At 40.7% G+C, this 19565-nt stretch overlaps 1 long non-coding RNA gene across 1 annotated transcript in view; it reads right to left on the reverse strand.

The window, feature by feature from the left end:
- Window positions 1-19565, reverse strand: part of LOC123613279 (uncharacterized) — a 100868-nt gene that overhangs the window by 71631 nt on the left and 9672 nt on the right. The window contains exon 2 of the long non-coding RNA XR_012505586.1: window positions 17514-18078. This is a non-coding gene — a long non-coding RNA (uncharacterized LOC123613279). The remainder of the gene's footprint in view (window positions 1-17513; window positions 18079-19565) is intronic.

The following is a 19565-nucleotide window of genomic DNA, read 5'->3' on the forward strand; positions in this document are numbered from 1 at the left end:
TGCATCCATGCTTGTGCAAGATGGGTACAGGAATATTTCAAGGAGGCCTGGCAGATGAGCAGATGCTTCATATTGGGAAGAGGCGGCCCAAGAGCAGATGTCAGCACTGTCCTCATATCAAAGGCCAGACGGGAACTCGGTTGCTTCTGTGGATGCCAGCGGGGAGAGATGCTGACAACTGATGACTCCAAGGAACAAGGACACAGGAGAGGATGCCAGCATGGACAGATGATAACCAAGGACCAGATGAGCCCCCTCTATGTCCAGATGTTCTATTAGTCTCCTCCCAACTCCCCAGGGCGAAGGTGGGAGGGAAGGAGAAAAACCCTGAATGGATCATGTTTACTGAGAATTGTCTTATTTCCAGTTCTGCCATCACATAGAATGGGGCCTCAAGGCAGAAATTAGAGTCAGTTATGGAAAATACAGGTTTTCACATTTTTGCATACCTGAATTTTATGGTCAGAAACACTATAACCACTACAAAGGTAAGACTGAACTGAGACATCAGAGAAGGCCTTTGATAAAAGCATACTAGAAATATTTTCCACTCTGGAAAAAAAAGGCTTGTCGTCTGAAAAAGGAATCTAGACTGTAGAAAAAATTGGCAGACAGAAGGAGAGCAGTGGGGTGATTTCTCTTTGCTGCGTGGACAAGTGTGGGAAAGTTTTGGTGACACATGCAGCAGTTGACAGAAAAATGTAGTAGAAAGGCAGTATGTCACTCTACGGACTTATCTTGACGCTCTAGAAAGCATGGGTCTGCAGCCTGCATTCAAGATTCGTAGTCTTATAGTGAATCTACGAAAGAGGTATTTGTAAATTCCTAATGTTCTGATAGTTCCCACTTCTGCTCAGAGAGACATATAACTATGCTCAATGGTACACAAAGTTTAGAAAGAGACAATGATGACTGTATTGTCATCCCCAAACAGATGTATTCACTAAAAGCAGAGGTTCTCAACCCTGGCTGTTCATTAGAATCATCTGAGGAGCTTTTAAAAATGTTGATTTGGGGACTCAACACCTCCAAGATTCTAACTGAATCAGTCTGAAGTGGTTTGCGATTATGGGATGCTAGAGAACCAGGGGAGGACAGGAAATTGATTTTGCTTTGCTGAGCACCAGCCATTTGGACCCTCCTATGGAAAATACTGCTGGTTGTCCCCTATATTAGGAAGAGATCTTCTAATTTGTAGTTGGGTTCATTGTCACCTAAAAGAAAGGCTGTATTTCGCGGTGTCTTTGCATCAAAGTCTGGGCCTATTGACTAAGTTATTTTGCCTCTTTTCCCCTTTGCGCTGAAAATTTAGAATGTGTTTGGCTACTAGTAGCAGAAACTCCAGCCCATGGTGGCTTAACAATAGGGTTCATTTTCCTCCCATAACAATAGGTCTGAAAGCTGGCAGCTCAGAGCTGAAGAAACAGCTTAAAGATGTCATCAAGTCCCAGTCTCTTCCTCTATTTCCACTCTGTCAGTGGCTTCTCACATCATGATAAGTGACACAATGGTTGTCACAACTCCAAGCATCAGTTCTTTGTTTAAGATAGGAAGATGATGGGAGGGACATCTCCAGCTATTTCTGTCTTTTTTATTATTAAGAAAAGAAACCACGTTCACAGAATACCTTAGCAGACTTCCAAATATATCTCATTGGCTAGAACTGTGACTGGTGGCCACCCCCAAGAAAAGAGAGGCTGCTAATGAGTATGTAGATTTTCTAGCCTCAACACTGGGAGGGAGAAGGGGGATGGAAAAGATGTCAAGGTCCATCCATCACATTCACCAACAACTTCAAATCAATCAGCCTTTCTGCTCACTTTACCTTATGGAATTGCTCTTGAATCTCCACAGTCATTTCTCTTCAATCTCCACAGCCACTTCTCTAAGTCAAAACCACATTATTTATAGGCTCTACTTTTGCCCAAAAAAAACCCCTCCAGTCTTTATTTGCAATGTGCATTTGCTGTAGTATTTAGGAATTTTCAATCTTGCTATAAAAGACAGAACATACTCGACTCATGCAACTCTTAAGAAGTATGAAGTATTGGCAGCAAGCAAACAAAGAGCTTCTGAAATACAGGCAAAACTAACAGGATGTTTAAGAATAGAGAATGATTAAGCGAGTACCATGTGAAACTTCGGTAGAATTCAAAAGATATGTTAAAAAATAGTAAGTTATTAACCTGTGAGACATGCAAAGAATACGTAGAACTAATAGAAAATACAATACAGCAAACAAGAGAGTTGCTTGTAGACAGAAAGGGATGATTGTGCAGCACTATTTACAATAGTCAAGACATGGAAGCAACCTAAATGTCCATCAGCAGATGACTGGAAAAAGATGTGGTATATACATATACAATGGAATACTACTCAGCCATAAAAAAGAATGAAAATTTGCCATTTGCAGCAACATGGATGGACCTAGAGATTATCATACTAAGTGAAGTAAGTCAGATAGAAAAGACAACTATCACATGATATCACTTATATATGGAATCTTAAAAAATGGCACAAACTTTTTTTAAAAAAAGAAACAGACTCACAGACATAGAAATAGAAAACAAACTTATGGTTACAAGGTGGGGAAGAAGGGTGAGGGTTAAATTAGGAGTCTGGGATTTGCAGATACTAACTACTACATATAAAATAGACAAACAACAAGGTCCTACTATATAGAACAGGGAACTACGTTCAATAGTTCGTAATAACCTATAATGATAAAGAATGTGAAAAAGCATATGTATGTATAACTGAATCACTATGCTGTACACCAGAAACTAACACAACACTGTAAATCAGCTATACTTCAAATAAAAAAAAAGGGATGATTTTGCTTTCACTGGGGTGACAGTGATCTGTCATTCCTTATCAGTCACCCAATGGTGACACCCAGTATGACTATGATTGCCGACAGGCTCCATGTCTGCTCTGCTTATGTAGTACAGATAAAACTTGTAGCTTTTCAGCAGGCTATTTGGAAAGCTGCAGCTGTGACCAGGTGGACTTGCCCTGTCCACCTTCAATAATGCAAGTGTATCTTTGGCCTCAGGTACCTTCCCTCTGTGGGCCCTTTGCTGCAACCTCAGTTTAGGTCCTTGTAACCACACCATCAGTGGGATGGCTGATGCGAGTGAGGGTAGGGACAGAAGGACATATAAACGCAACTCAGCTAGCATGGTCCTTTCACCTGCTTACAGCCTAGTCTAACTCTGTTAACTTACTCCCTTTCTTGCCACTTTGCTTCTTGCTGTGTGTTTTGGATTGATTTAATGAACTATGTGATTTGAGCATTTTCATTTCCACAGTGAGCTTTTCTGTTGGGTGGGAGAGCTTGGCTGTGATAGCTTCCTGATTGTGTATTTGGAGGCTACATTGTACCAAGGTCATTGCCCACATTACACTATTCCTCTGCATTTGCCCACTTCAGTACACCCTCCACATAAGGCCACAGAGTCATCTTTTAAAATTGCAAATCTGATCAGGGATCACCCCTGTTTACAACCTTTTGGTGTTTCACCATTGCCAACAGGGTACCATCAATCTCTCTAGAAAGGGTTGTGCTCCTGGAGAAGCAGAATCTGAGTTGCAGGTTAGCATTCAGGAGATGTATTAGGAAGTACTCTTGAGAGCCTTTTATCTGCCCAACCACCCAACATTGACAAATCGTTGGGTGTAATGGCTCCTAGGGTAAGGGGTGTGACCTTGGGTGAGTAGGAGCTAGAGAATGAATTCTTCATTGCTACAGGGGTTATCTGGGCAACACAACACAGTCCTAGAAGGCTTTACATGACTGGTCACTGCCTCTCTTTCCATCTCATCTCTTGTTTTTTTCTTCATTAAATGCAAAGCCACTAGAACTAGTTGCATTATTCAAATATACCATGCTCCTTCTTCCTCCATGCCTTACTGCTTTGCTCCTCCTGCTTCAGGTGTCCTTTCTGTCCACGGCTTTCACTCCTGCCAACCCAGACCCACCACTTCTCAGACCACACCTCTCATCCAAGCCACCCACTGCATCTGCCAGTTAGGCTGGCCCTGCTCCACTCCTTCTCTTGGTCTGCAGTTCACCTGCAGCTCTGAACTGGCAGGGTTGTGGGAAGAGGGATCTGAAGCCCTTGCATGAGGCATAGGTGATGAGTGTTGAGACAGCAGGGATCCAAGGCAAGTCATGCCCCACATTCTAAAATATCTCCTCTCTCCAAACATCCCCCTTCCCTCTCACCGTCCCCTGCTACCCCAAATCCAGTCATAAGAAACCTGGATTCATTTTGGAACAGAAGACTGCACACTGTAGTTCTAAACTGTGCTTTAAAATTTTAATAGTAGGCTAAATTGAAAAACACATAGGGAGCATTTTGAAGATGCCCTGCAGCTGGATTTGTTTATGCAAGAGCAATTTTGCTGCCTGGCTGCTTCCCACTGAAAGCACAGAGGATGTGCTGAAATGCTGCCACTGTAAACAAAACTGGATCAGGCAGAAGCCTCTCTTGCACTGACAGACCTACCTTATAAGTTGCTGGCAGTGATGCTATTTGATTGGCAGGCATGGTGCTAGGAAGCAAGTGGTTTCCAAAATCAGAATTGAAAGGGAGGAATCCCACAACACAAGCTTGAAAAATATCAGCACTGGAAGGAACTTTAGAAATCACGTCCAGCTTCTATAATCAGAAACTGAGGAACTAGGAAGGTGAAGGTACTTCATCCTAAGTCACACAGTTTATGAGTGGTAGCTGAACTAAAACCCAGGTTTCCCGGCTCCCAGTGTAACTGTTATTCTGCTATATTGTATTCAAGTTCACTACCTTTCCTTAGTGTTTTCACTTTTGCTGTTGTGCATTTCAGAGGATCATACATAATCCCTATGATCAGAGTAACTGCATATGGAATAGCTGTGGGTTGTGTCACCGGGAAGAACAGTTAACAGATTCCTTAATTGGACTTTTGTGCTCATTTCTCTCCTCAAGGCTAATTACTTGTTTAATTAGGCATTTTGCCTTGATCATAAATGCAATCGCATTTGATGACTCGACTCTGTGCTGTGAGGGTCCAACATATGTATGAAATGTTACCATTAGAACTTGGGAAAACTAAACAACTAATTAGCTTTGAGATATTTAAACAGGAGCAAATTCATACATTTTAGAATTATTCTCTATTTTGTATATAAATTCACACATGTATAAAAAGCCATAAGGGAACTGAATTATTTGTGGAAATCATGGTTTATTATTTCCCTATTGGGGGGGGGGTAAAGCCTCCAATCTGCCATTGAGTTAAAGCAATTTAATACTTAGTGTTCCTATGACACCTTTCCTCCCTGCAGCTCAAAGTACATAATACATATCAACTTGGTAATCCTCACCACAGTACAGCCAGAGAGAGTAGACGACAGGTATAATCCTCTTGATACACAAGGCCAAGAGTCTGCTTGGAAATCCACTGCACAATTGACTTGTGTGCTAAATGAATTATCAGAGTATTTGTATGCTGGCTGGAAATTGCTGTTCAACCTAAATGTGGCTGGTTGTTTGCGTCTGGGCATCTTCTCAAGTGAGAAAAGAGAAAATAAGAACATGAATGTGTATTGCTGAGTTTTAAAAAACCAAATTGCAAACTATGTGGATTAATACAGGCTTAATTTTCTTAAGATCTCCTTGGCTATTGTTAAAAGAACACCAGAAAGATTGAATATATGGAATAAGCAAACCAATAATAACAATAATGATTATAATTTACTGCATTCCTACTCTAGCTCAGATGCAGAGGTGAGTATTTTATATATGTTCCTCTAATCACCACAACAATCCTGCAAGACAGGCATAATTACCCCTATTTTTCAGATGAGCATTTATGAAAATTTAAGGTACATCTTCCAAAGTGGTGGCACTGGTTAAAGGGACTCAAGGCCAGACTCACTGTTCAGAAGCATCTCTTCTCCTTTTCCCCAATTTTCTGCTCTACACCCCTCACTCTCTCTATTTATTCAACAAACATTTATTGAGCACATACTCTGCCAGGCAGGCACCAGGCATTGAGTATATGATTGTGAACAAAGCAGTCATACGTTCTGCCCTCACAGAGCTTGGCTTCTAGGCTGAGGTCTGGATTTCTACAAGGAAGTGGTAAGAAACAAACGGAATAGAATTAGGTGTGAGATGACACCTGGCAAAGAGAACAAAAGACACAAATAAAAGATGGAGACTGTCTAACCCGATACTGATTTCAGAGTTGGAAAGTGTTATACTTTTCACTTCTCTTTAGTGATTTTATTTTGGTCATTTGAATATAAGCCCAGTACCAAGCATCTTACTGTGGAAAGGAGAGGTGATACAGTTTGTAACAAGATGGCAGGGCTGCCAGCTGGTCCAGCACAAAATGGATTCTTGAAGAAGTCAAATTTTAAGTGACGTATTTCCATAGAATAAGCTGCACACAGGATGGTGGAGCTTAGGTGGTAACCTAACAAGTCTCTTCAACACTTCACATTTCCACCTGCCCAGTCCACAAGACATTTTCTTTGTCAGATGACAACATCTCCCTCATTATCTACCTTATGTCCTAAGTGGGCTGAATAGTTCTCTCCAAAATTCACACCTGCCCATCACAACTCTCCACAACAATGTCATTTCTTTCTTGGAGACATTCTCTTCCATGTTCAATCCACATTTCACGACACTTTAGCACCTGTTCTGTTGCCCCACCCAGCTCCATGCCACCTGCAAATAACTGTAGCTTTTGCTACCTGGTAATCTCCAGAGTGGACTACATCCCCCTCTCCCCAGCCAGGCCATCCATCCATCTGGGGCCCCAAATGGCCACCTCCAAAACTGGCTTTTAATTGCGTCTTCTCATGAGCTCAGAAACACTGCACTTGGAGGGTCCTTCCCTCCTCAGAAGTAGTCCAACATGAGAAAAGTCATTATGAGTGGGAATCTGTGGATTTACCCAACCCCTCTACAGTGAAAGGGCCTTGCCCTGGCATCTGCTATAGGAGGGCTCAGGGCACCAGTGGGGAAACACACTGTACCTTGTCTGGCATCACTAGAGCAAGCAAGGCCACATGGAATAGACTCTATTCAACAGAGAAAAAGATTCACTCACCTTTATTCCTTAATTAATCCCAGCACCAATTCCTAACCTTCTCCAGAGAAAATATTTCCCCACAAACAAAGCCTATTAGAATGTGAGCAGGAAATTTACCATCACTCTATGTGCATGAAATTCCATTTTTCATCTAAAGCTTGCATAAGTTTCAAATGAAGCTCCTTTTTCTTAGGAAAGAACACTGTCTTTGTTTTCTGGGCTGTATTGTTTTTTTATTTCTATTATACATGTATTTGGGCCTGGAGGTTATAAATAAGGTTCTGGTCTAGATAAAAAGAGCAGGAAATAAAATTAGGAATGTCTCTGGATGCCAGGAACAAAGCTATTGTAGTGATAAGTAGACTGAGCAGTAATTAATTAATGAAATGATTATGTTTCCAAGGAGAAGAACAGAGGGCAATTTTGAGGTAGAGTCAGGCAGAAAATAACTTGTTTATAGGAAAAAAGAATGCAAGATCTGACTCCTGATTTAATGGTTCTCAAAGTGTTGGTCATAGTACACAAGCATTAGCATCAACTGGGAACTTGGAAATGCAAACTCAGGCTCCATCTTTAACCTACTGAATCAGAAACTGGAGGTGGGGACCAGCATCCCGCGCTACAGCAAACCTTCCTGGTGATTCTAACGTTTAAGAACCACTGGGTTAAAAACTCCTCTTCTGTAGGGAGAATATTTAATTCCTGGTGTAGGAAAAAGCTGGGGCAAAGAAATCAAGGGTCAATTTTGTTCCACTTAGGAAACCTGTCCCCCCTGGTCTCTGGGTCAAGGCTGGGAAAGCCTAGGAGCAGAGGCCCAGGTGCCCCGCTGGTTCCTTTAGAATTCAAAGGAGGGCTTCAGAGCTGAGCTGCCAAAGACTTCGTAGCCAGACTAATTAGTCTCTAGGAATTTCCTGTAAGAGTTTGAAGAGTTTGAAGAGTTGGAAACTTACAACCAATTGCCCTGGTGAAGTGGGGGAAAAAAAGAACCAACGACATTGCTGAAGTACCACAAAAGCCCTTCCTCCCTAAGAGGGACTGAAGGCAGCTTGTTTCTGTGTAGTAGGCTGTGAAAAGCCATTCCTTTCCTCTGATGGGAACTGGGCTCAAGGGAGTTTCCCTTCTAGCAAGATGCTGAAGATTAAACCAAACGCTGGCCAAATCTCAAGCTGGGGTCCACAGGCCAGCCAGCTTCCTGCTTGCCTGCTTTTCTTCCTAGACAACCCTTTTTTTTCTCTCCTATGTTCCTTCCTTCAGCGTGGTCAGACGCTGTGGCTGTGACAGATCAGTCAGTGTTGACTGCTGGGGCCACCAGTACCAGACATAGAATCTGGAGTTGGAGTCCTTTGTTGTAACCTCTTGGGACTGTTTAGATGCTCTCTAATGTCCCTTCCAGATCTGATGTTTTTCTGCTGAAAATTTTCCCGTGGTCAAAAGCTTCATCCCAGTAAGAAACACAGTTAGAATTCTAAGACCTATCACCTGCCTTTCTCAAACTCACCAGTCCAGCCACTGCCTTCTGTCAGCTAATCAGCTTCTCAGGACTGTCCCAATTTTGAGATCACTGGCTTATGCTTCTTCCCTGAATTCCCTCCATCATGCACACATTTGTGCATTTAGCCAAGGCCAATTAGGCACTGACTTCAGACTGTGCTCGAATCCTTGGGCTTCAGGAGTGTTAGGGGGCAGGGCCATGTGTCTTCTCACATCTCTGTCTCTGCTTTTGTGGTACCCTGCCCTCTGCCTAGAACTACCTTCTCCTTGTCTAACTGGTGGCTGCTTACTTAACCTTCATAGCTAAGTTAAAATGCCATCTCCTCACTCTAGCTTTCTCTGATCACCCCATGATCTCAAGTATATGAATTTTCTCCCTTGTGTTTCCATAATTATCATCTAGTTAGCTAGCTAGCTATTTATCTATCTGCCTGTCAGTCTGTCTAACTATCTATCTATGGCACATCTCTATTTTAAACAGTTAGACTTTATTCCACATATACATCTTTCTGCATCCTGATAGGCTGGGAAATCTTTAAAGGCAGGAATCACATGTTACTGATCATGGTACCCTCATGCCTAGCACATGCTTTGTATGTGTGGAATTAGTAGTGTGGAATTAAAGTGCATTGATTTAAACTTCTACGTTTTTACGCTGTTTTTTAGCATAAAGAAAAGTTGAAAGTCTTTTTCTTCTAACTTGCCCGTAGGTATTTATTTTTAGTTAGAGCAATATTCTAGAAGTGGACAATAAATATATGACTATAGTTGTCAAAGGAAAACCAGAGCTGGACAGTCAGTAAAGTGGTAAATAAATTATGTTCAGGACTTTTCCAATGGGGGAAAAGAGATCTCAGTATAGAACTGGGCTCAGTTCTAAATCCATCATGGGCAAGTGGGAAATGTGCAGCCAAGAAGCAGATGGGGATCAGTGGGTGGAAAATTAATAAGGAGAAACACTAGGGGTAAGGGGCATTCTGGCTAAACTGACCTAACCAGATCTTTGCTGAAGACACACCAGGGTGATCTGACGTCACCTGGAGGTCGGTGGAGGCTGAGGAACCTGATAAGATATGGAGGGTAATCAGATATGGAGGATGGGGGACTCTTATTAAACTGACTCGGCAGGGTTCTGCTCAACTAGATTTTACAAGAAAAGTGCACAGATGGGCCCAGGAGAAGGCTCAGGAGCCTGACCAAGGTTTGGTCAAGCAAAGAATCTTTGTCACAACCTAGAGAAAGAAGACCATAATAAACTATGAAAAATAATCCAAGGGAGTGTGAAGTATTATCCTCAAAAGAAATACATGCCTTGAGCCAATAAGAATGTACAATAAGTCATTTAACAGCTAGACTGTTTTCACTTATCTGGTCAGTAGTATGGATGGTAAAAATGAGGCACAGATAAAATGTTTTCAGCCCATGAAATAATAACAAAAGCAAAGTTGGTGCATGTGCATTTCTAAAATCTGATTAAAGACTTTGTGTTCTCTGGGGCTTCACTGATGAGGTATGTTGGCACAGAAAAGTGAAAACCAGGAAGAGAAACTAATATTATTTATTCTCCATAACTAAGGTTAGAGTCTCAAGCTAAGGACTAGGTTGCTAACTAGTCCATAATTTGATTTCCTACATGGTCACAGAACCTTTAAAACCTGTCAGTTGGGGATATAAACCAGGCTAGCTACTGCATTAAGGTGTATGTGTAGAAAAGAGTTATTTACATGCTTCTAAAGCACTGTCAGGCCAGAGAAAGAATGTGAAAAGCCTTACAATGAATTGCTGCCTGTCAGGCCTTTGAAAGTGCTAAGTACCATACAAGGGCCCAGCAGGGCTCCTGCTAACACTGTTTAATTGTCCTACCGAATAACGTAGCAATAGCATGCCATTCTCCCACCGCATTTAACATATGATTTGCATTTACAGTGTAAAGTTGTTATTAAAGGCAGGATATTTTTTGCAAGTGCAAATGTTACATCATCTCTTTTCCCTCTCTGGTAGTGGCACAGTATTTAAGAACCCGCTGCTCAACCACCTGTTCATGTTTATTCCTGTGAGAACCATGTTCCTGTCATCAGCAAATTTCTTTCTTTGGTTGTAATACTGCCCCAAACTCACCTACCATGATGGGTTTTAGAAGCCTCAAGCTGGGTACCAAGATCACAGAAAATGTGTGGCACAGTTTTGCCTGATCTGGAAAGGATAATGCCCTTCCAGGGCATGCACATCCTTCCTCTTGATAAAAAGATCTCTAGGAAAGGGCAATGCTGGTTCTCATCTTTGGGGCACTGGATTTTCAATCTGCCCATTGTTTAACCTGCATGTGGTCAAGCCCTGGAGCTTTCCTTCTCTGGATCACATCATCACAAATATCCATGGGGTCAAGAAAATTCCTGGGCTTGCATGTGAGCTTGAGAGCATCCTGATCAAGAAATGGATACTTAGTGCAAAAGATCTTTTCCAACCCATATGCAGTCAATTCCAATAGTGGTTTTATCTACATGAAGGGTGGTGGGAAAAAATGAAATTATTTAAGTTTCATTTCTAACACGATTCATTTGGGGTGACTAAGAAACACTATGCAATGGTCTTATTACACTTAAAATGTTGATGAAAAGCTAGAATCCAGGACGTAAGCTAAACAAAGACAGACCAGCATGTCTCCTGCTTTCGGAAACTAATCTATGCACACCTCTGCCATTAGGAGGAAGAGCTAGATGAGAGAGAGCAAGAAAGGAAGGAATAAGTGAAGAAAATAAGAATTGGACAAAGTAAAAGAAGAGACATCTCCATGCTGGCTAGTAGAGCCATATTTACTACATGGGCTTTAACAAATGCTGAAGATCAGTAATTAAATGCAACAAGAACCCCGGGTCTGGTGCTCCTTCTAAGCAGAAAGAAAGGGGTAGGCTAAATGAAACTAATCTATATTTACACCTCAGCTACCCAGGTTATTCAGAAGGGTTCTAGTTGCTTTGAAGACTCCTAGGCCACTTGGGAGGCACTCTGAAGGAAACATGGGGTTTTCAGCCACAAGGATCAAGAAACTGATTAAAGGAGAAGAGATAAAAGCTGTTCTTGCTCAAGGAGGCAGAGAACACACTGTGGCATGGAGGACAGGAAGGACGGGGCTCTCCTTCAGGAGACAGAGCTGGTTACTGGAGAAGAGTAGGGGTCATACTTGGGCAGAGCCATGGGGACTTAAAAATTTCAACAGTTTAAGTCAATCAAACCAGTATTTTTGATTTAATTTTTATTTTATATACAATTTCAAAAGGTTACTTTCCATTTACAGTTATTACAAAATATTGGCTATATTCCCTGCGTTGCACAATACTAGTCATTAAAAAGAATGAAATGATGTCATTTGTAGCAACATGGATGGACCTAAGAGATTATATTAAGTGAAGTAAGTCAGAGAAAGACAAATATCACATGATATCACTTATTTGTGGAATCGAAATATGACACAAATGAACTTTTTTACAAAACAGAAACAGACTCACAGACATAGAAACCAGACTTACGGTTACCAAAGGGATAGTGGTGGGGTGGGGTGAGGGGGTATGAGGGATAAATTAGGAGTTTAGGATTGGCAGATGCACACTACTATATATAAAATAAACAATAAGGTCTCACTATACGGCACAGGGAACTATATTCAATATCTTATAAGAAACCATAACTTTAAAAAATGAAAAAGAATATATAACTGGATCACTCTGCTATACACCAGAAACTAATACAACATTGTAAATTAACTATATTTCAATAAAAAATTTTAAAAATAAAATAAAAAGCCAGCATCATGCTTAAAAGTGAGATAAAAGAGTAATTCCTGTTAAATTTGGGAATAAGACATAGATGCCCACTAAATACTCCTAATTAACACTGTCTTATATAAGTATTAATTAATGCAAAGACAGGAAAAAGAAATGAAGGAGTAAAATAATAATTACTTGCAGAAAATTTGATTCTTTATTTAGAAACTCCATGACAATGAGCTGATGTGTCATTAAAGAAAAGTAAGGAAATTCAGTAAAGTGAGTATTACAAATGTAATGAGCAAATTAATAGCTTTCTATATATAAATGGCTACTTGTTAAAATTTTAATTTTAAAAATCCCATTTACAATAACAGTAAACACAAACTATTCAGGAAATGATCTAATAAGGAATGGACAGGAATGAATAAAAGATCCACATATCCCACACTCTCAGAGAACAGCTTTAAGGGTTTTTAAAATTTTAGCCTATAGAAGGCTAGACTCCCAGCAGAGTTCATGTACAATTAAAGTGAAAATGAGTCCCTGGAGCTAGGCTGGCTTGTCACCACATTTTAGAAAGGAAAGAGCACTGTCCCTGGAGTCCAGACCCCAGAGGTCTGACTTGTTCACTAACTGACTGTGTGACCCACACAAATAACAACTTTTCTGGATCTCAGTATCCTCAGGGTTTAGGGAAAAAAAGAAAAAGAGATCACATGTATTAAATCAAATGTTATAAACTGGAGTTCACAGATGTGTTTCATTTGGCTTGCCTGAAATTAGTTTTATTTAGTAGTTGAAACTGGGATACTGCACATAATAATCTGCATTCTCAGCTTCCTTTTGAAAATTGCACAATCTGACATAACAGGGCTGGCCTCTCCCATTGCTACAATTAGCTGCAGCTGCAGCTGCAGAGGCTGCTGCTCCCTCTCTCAGAACCTGGCCCCAGTTTTGCAGACCCTCTGCTCCCACCATGGTGACACCACCATGGTGTCAACAGTCTGATTATTTACCTGATCAGCTGACCCTGAAGGCATTTCGTTGCAGCCCTTAGTCATTCTGTAAGGTTTCTTCACTTTTGCAATGTAATGATTCTAAAATTCGGTCTAGCTGTCAGTCTAGAAAATATATTCCTCTTCCATATTACTTAAAAGCCTGAGCATTTGGAGCTAATGTGGGTGTTGCAAGCTCTGGCTCGATGCTTTTCTTTCTTTTTCCTTTTGCTTGCAGCAGACAATCCTTGGTTACCATGGTGATTACCATCCCTTAATGATACACTGCTACCGCACAGGGAATGTAATTTTCTTTAAGTGTGATGGAAAGCAGTGGGGAATAGGAGTAGGTATAAAAGCTTTCTCTCCTCTCTGTCCCTGGGTGCTTCTCCGTCACCACAAAGGACAAGAGCAGGCTGCTGATCAATCTCTCCAGACAAGCTAACACGAGAGCTGCTGTCAAGATGTAAATATCTTCCCTGGATCCCAGTGCACATGTGGGAACCCTGAGAAAAGCTATTTTCAACCTCTGAAAAGTGTTTTGCATTGTCTCATGGGACTTAATTAAAATAATCAGTTTTCAGTCAAGGCTTTCAATTCTAACCTCCTACACAAAATGAGCATCCCATGTGCGAAGAGGCCCAGCTCACACATACTCAGAGCCAGTGATGTCTCTAACTGCATGCTTGTCCCCTGGTAGGATCTGGGGCTGGCCCTTTCTGACTAAACTGAAGAGAATGGCCCTGCCTGGACCTTCCAGGTCTCAGTTTTGAGGTGTCAGGAGTTCTGACTGTGGCCAGAGAGATGGGAGAATAAGGTAACCCTCCAGCACCTAGGGGCTCCCTCCTTGGGATGTCACTTTGAGAGGCAGGTCAGATTTGCCCAGTGCTGACCTGGCTTACCAGTGCTTTGAAGTCTTTAACTCTTAAAGTCCATTTTAAAATCATGACCAGAATATAACAAAAAAGCAGCAGATTCACAGATACAGAGAAAAAAGTTGTGGTTACCAGTGAGGGGGTGGGGGCAACATAAGGGTGGTGGAGTAGGAGGTACAAACTACTGGATAGACTACTAAGATAGACTCAAGGATGTATTGTACAACATGGGAATACAGCTAATATTTTGCAATAATTCAATGGAGAATAACCAAAAATTGTACTAAAAATTTTTAAAAAGAAAAAAAAATTAAGAAAAATAAAATAAAAATTAAAAATTACAGCCAAATAGAAAACTGGACCAAAAAAAGAGTTTGAATTTTTAAAAAATTTATTACTATTTTAATTATGATGACTAATTTTATTGTGGTAAGAATGCTTAACGAGATCTACTCTCTTAGATTTTTAAGTGTATAACACAGTTGCTATCTCTAGGCACAAAATTGTACAGCTGATCTCTAGAACTTACTCATTTTGCACAGCTGAAATGTTATACCTGTGGATTAGCAATGTCCCATTTCCCCCTACCCCTGATGCTGAATTTTAAGAAATGAATTAACAGACTGGAGTCACCTCTACAGGACTTAACCTCTCTTTTCCTCTTTCCTGCCCCATCAAATTTCCATAGCTAAAATTAGATTAAAGCAAGTTAATTGTGGTATATTTATACAGTGGAATATTATTCAGCCATAAAAACCAACAACATAATGCCATTTGCAGCAACATGGATGTTCCTGGAGACTGTCATTCTAAGTGAAGCAAGCCAGAAAGAGAAAGAAAAATACCATATGAGATCGCTCATATGTGGAATCTTAAAAAAAAAAAAAAAACCATAAATACAAAACAGAAACAGACTCATAGACATAGAATACAAAATTGTGGTTGCCAAGGGGGCGAGGGGTGGGAAGGGACAGAATGGGATTTCAAAATTTGTAGATACTGACAAGTATATGTAGACTAGATAAACAAGATTATACTGCATAGCACAGGGAAATATATACAAGATATTGTGGTAGCTCACAGCGGAAAAAAAAAGTGACAATGAATACACGTATGTTCATGTATAACTGAAAAATTGTGCTCTACACTGGAATTTGACAAAACACTGTAAAATGACTATAACTCAATTAAAAAAATGTTAAAAAAAAAAAAAAAAGCAAGTTAACTGAATAGATATGAGATAAAACAAGTAGAATCTAGGTGACAGGTATACAGAAGTGTCCACTGCAAAATTATTTGACTTCTCTACACATTTGAAATTTTCATAATAAATACTGGAAAATAAACAACTGAAGCACAGTTTACCAAAGGGTGGCCCACAGGACACATAAGGCCCATTGACACGATTTATTTGGCCATCAAGATTTTTTTAAAGTTTTAAAAATTGTAATTTTATATACTTTGTATTTTTTAGATTTTTAAAAAGATTTTCGGTGGGAGGTAATTAGGTTTTATTTACTTATTTTAATGGAGGTACTAGGGATTAAACCCAGGACCTTGAGCATGCTAAGCACACACTCTACCACTGAGCTATGCCCTCCCCCCGCATATAATTTTTTAAGGTTTCTTTCCATTAACCGTTATTACTAAATATTGGCTATAGTCCTCGTGTTATACATCCTTGAGTCTATCTTACATTCAATAGTTTGTATCTCCCACTACCCAACCTCTATGTTGCTACACCACCCCCACAACTGGTACCCACTAGCTTTTCCTCTTTATCTGTAAGCCTGTTTCTCTTTTGTTATATTCACTAGTTTGTTGTGTACGTTTTTTTTTTAATTGAAACAGTTGCAAACATTTTAAAAGGCAGGAGACTTTAAATAAAAATATAAAAATCTGGATTTCCAGCTTCTCTAGAAAAATCAGGAAATCCAATACCACCAGGCCCCACACTCATGCATGGAAACATCTGGCTGGAGCTGGGGAGTGGCTGCCCCTCTTGATGGGCACGTCCTCTCCACCTGGACACAGACTCCACTAGATATGTACTCCTTATTTATCTTACTTGAGTGGGCCAGCTTCACTGATACAGAGCAACCTCAAAAGGCAGGAAAAAGAAAGAAAAGGGGAGCATGTGTGTCTGTGTGCACACATGCAGTTGGCAGTAAAATGCAGTCCTGCACCTTTGTCTTTGTTTTATGTGGCTAGGGGCAAAGCCTACTCCTCAGCCTCCTGCTCACAGCCTCCCGTGATCCTGCTCAGTGCCAAGTCGTGAGGCTAAGTGGGCAGAGTAGCCATAAACAGCTCTGGGTGTGGCTGTATCAAAAGGCAGGTCTTGGGACTAGCTGAGCAAGGCTGCATTTATTTTAGATGTTTGCCTTCTGACTAAAATGCCTCAGTTAGTGCACTAAATAGACCGTCTGTTGTCATTTTGCTGCCATCATCATTTATCATAGAGCCTCATTGTTAGATGCCAGGCAAAGAGCCATAAGAACTCAGTTGTCCCAGAGCCTAAATTTGATCTGTGCATATTAGGACGGGAAAATTCTACCTCTTTCATTTTTCTTTCTGCCATAAAGGAGGTGTGTGGGTTAAAATACTTTCTCAGAGGCAAATGAATGCTTGTTGCAGTGTTTAGTGTTTCCAAAAATTGATTTTTTCCTCTGCTTATGCCTTTTCCTTGCAGGGATCCACACTGAAGACAATGCCTTCCCTGAGGTGTGCTGTGTCCCCAAAGTCTATTCTGGCTTGGGAGGTCCCAGGGTGGGAGCCACACCTATTAACCCTATCTGAATGATCAGTCCACTGTGAGTGCTGTCAGGAGGGTGATACATCCTCTTTGGTGATGACCATGATGGTGAACTCAGCTCCCTTTGCCCTTCTGACTCTATTTCCAGTGCTTTCTATTGAGCTTGGAATCAATTCTGTCTCCTTCCTTGGCCAGCTGTCCTTACATGGTCTGACCTCTGCTTATCTTTCAGCCTTATGCTGTCCAGTTCTTCCCTGTCTTCCCCAGGCTCCAGCCAGGCTTTCTAGTTCTTAAAGATAAAGCGTCTATTTCTTAAATATCCACAGCTTGTCCCTGCCCTGGGCTGCTTACAGACTCCTCCCTCTGCCTGGACCACTGTTCCCCCAGCTCTCAGCCTGGCTGGCTGCTTCCCTCAGTCCAGCTTTGGGTACCATACCAGCCCCTCAGGGGCCTTCCCTGACCACCATCCCTTTCCCCTTATTCACAATTGCTATTATATTATGTCCTCAGTTTCCCCACAATATCTAAAGTTATTTTCATTTACCTGTTCTCATTTGTTACTGCCTCTTCCACTTCAGTGCAAGTTCCACAAAAAGAAGGACCTTGTCTCTTATTCACCAGAGAATCCCGCATTCCTGGAACAAGTGTTTGCTTTGGCAGGACGGGTAGGTAATTAGGTTTGTTTATTTTATTTATTTTAATGGAGGTACTGGCGATTGAACCCAGGACCTTATGCATGCTAAGCACATGCTCTACCACTTAGCTCTGCCCTCCACCAGGAACAACCAGGATTCATTTAATCCATGAATGTCCATGCCCAGGAAGGTGAGGAAATTCTAACAACAGAAAGGCTGCAGGCATTAGGGCAAAGGCTTCAAAAAAAAAAAATTAAGTCTATACACATTATTGGGTCTGCCTTTAAGAAGGGCCTTTGTGTGTTATATCTGGATACCAGTATTAAATAAAACTGTGGGAGAGGAAGGCTGAGATTTGATGGTGTAATTTATTTCTTTAATAATTATGAGTTTATAACATGGCTTTGATGGTGATACAAAAGGCAAGGTTGCCATCTAGTGTTTAGATGTGTAGATGTGTGGCACCAGCCATACCTTAAAAAAAAAAAAAAAAAAACAAATGTTGAATGAGTCTATAGAAAGCCAAACTTCCACAACCTACTATGAGATAAGCCAGAATTTACCAAGGGAGTATAATTCCCCACAAAGTGTCTCTTAAGAGGCCCCAGACAGATTCGTCCAGTCTCTTGGGCTCCTGCCAAAAGTTGAGATGCTGTGTTTGTTAGCTACTAAAGAAATCCCAAGCAACCAAAGGAACTGTCAAACTCAGTTTCCCAAGATAGCATATTCTCCAGACTGTGTTTCCTTAAATTCTACCTGTTTCCCTTGTCAAGGTGTGCTGCTTACATAATAAATGAAATCAGTGTCAAAGAAAATAGCAACCCACCACCTCAACTGCTTTTTGTCCTGGTGACATAGGGAAGGATGTACCCTCAACATTAAGGAACTTATGAACCAGGTATCAACTTATTAACTATAGATCTCTCAGTGGCAACCAAGCACAAGCTTACCTGTGCTGAAAAATCTTGGGAGCCTTAGCCTGAGTATTTTCCATTTCCCAGCCATGATGAAGGCCAGTAAGACAAAGGGAAGCTGTGAAAAGTGCCCAGATGAGGGTGGCACCAGGGGAACCCATTTAATAAAGAGTCATGGTTATGGGCACCTAAAATTACACTCCAGGAAACTAGGTTATTAGAAATGATGGAAAATGGGTGGTGAGGTGAACTAATGGATGGGAATAACCATGGCAATCAAACTATCCATTTTCTTATTATTTCACTATCCTTGCGACTAAAAATAGATCAAGTGTAGGTCACTGCAAACAAGTTCAGCAATGGTTTATGTCTACTGCTACAGCTTTTGCTAGCTTTTTTGTGGGCATGCTAAGAAATGCTCTCCTAACACTGAAAATTTATAATGTACCGTTTGTTCTAACCATACAGTCTGTGCTCTACATATTAATGCATACACTGTTCTATTTTTGCTTTAAGACATATTTTCTAAGACCGAATAAGAAGTAGTTATGGAATTACAAAGTCAGAATTAGAATGCTTTTTTGGAAATCACTTATTCGATGCAGGAATCTTTTTTTTTTTTTTCATCCTAAGAGATCTAGGCTCTATTTAAATCTCTGGAGTGACAAGGAGCTCACTACTCCATGATGCAGCAATTCCATTATTAAACTAATCATTGGGAAGTTGCTTCTCTATTTCCTTTTATTCGCGCAACTGGCATTTATTTAGCACCTCCCACTGAACAAAATGAACTCAGTCCCTGAATGTATGGAAGTTACAATCCACTTCCCTGTACCTTTTCTAGGGGTTTGTGCAACTGGAAGCAATAGAGAAGAAGACCATTGTCTATTTTTCTATCAAGAATTGTCTAAAGTTTGTAGATATAGATTTTAGATATAAAGCTTTAGTTTTTCCCTTACCAACACAGCTTGAGGAGTCAGCAAGGATTCCTCAGCTTCAAGCAAGCAAACTAATGAACAAAGCCCTGGCTAAAAATCAATCTATCTG

Source organism: Camelus bactrianus, chromosome 3 (genome assembly GCF_048773025.1).
Source record: "Camelus bactrianus isolate YW-2024 breed Bactrian camel chromosome 3, ASM4877302v1, whole genome shotgun sequence".
In the NCBI taxonomy this organism is placed as follows: domain Eukaryota; kingdom Metazoa; phylum Chordata; class Mammalia; order Artiodactyla; family Camelidae; genus Camelus; species Camelus bactrianus.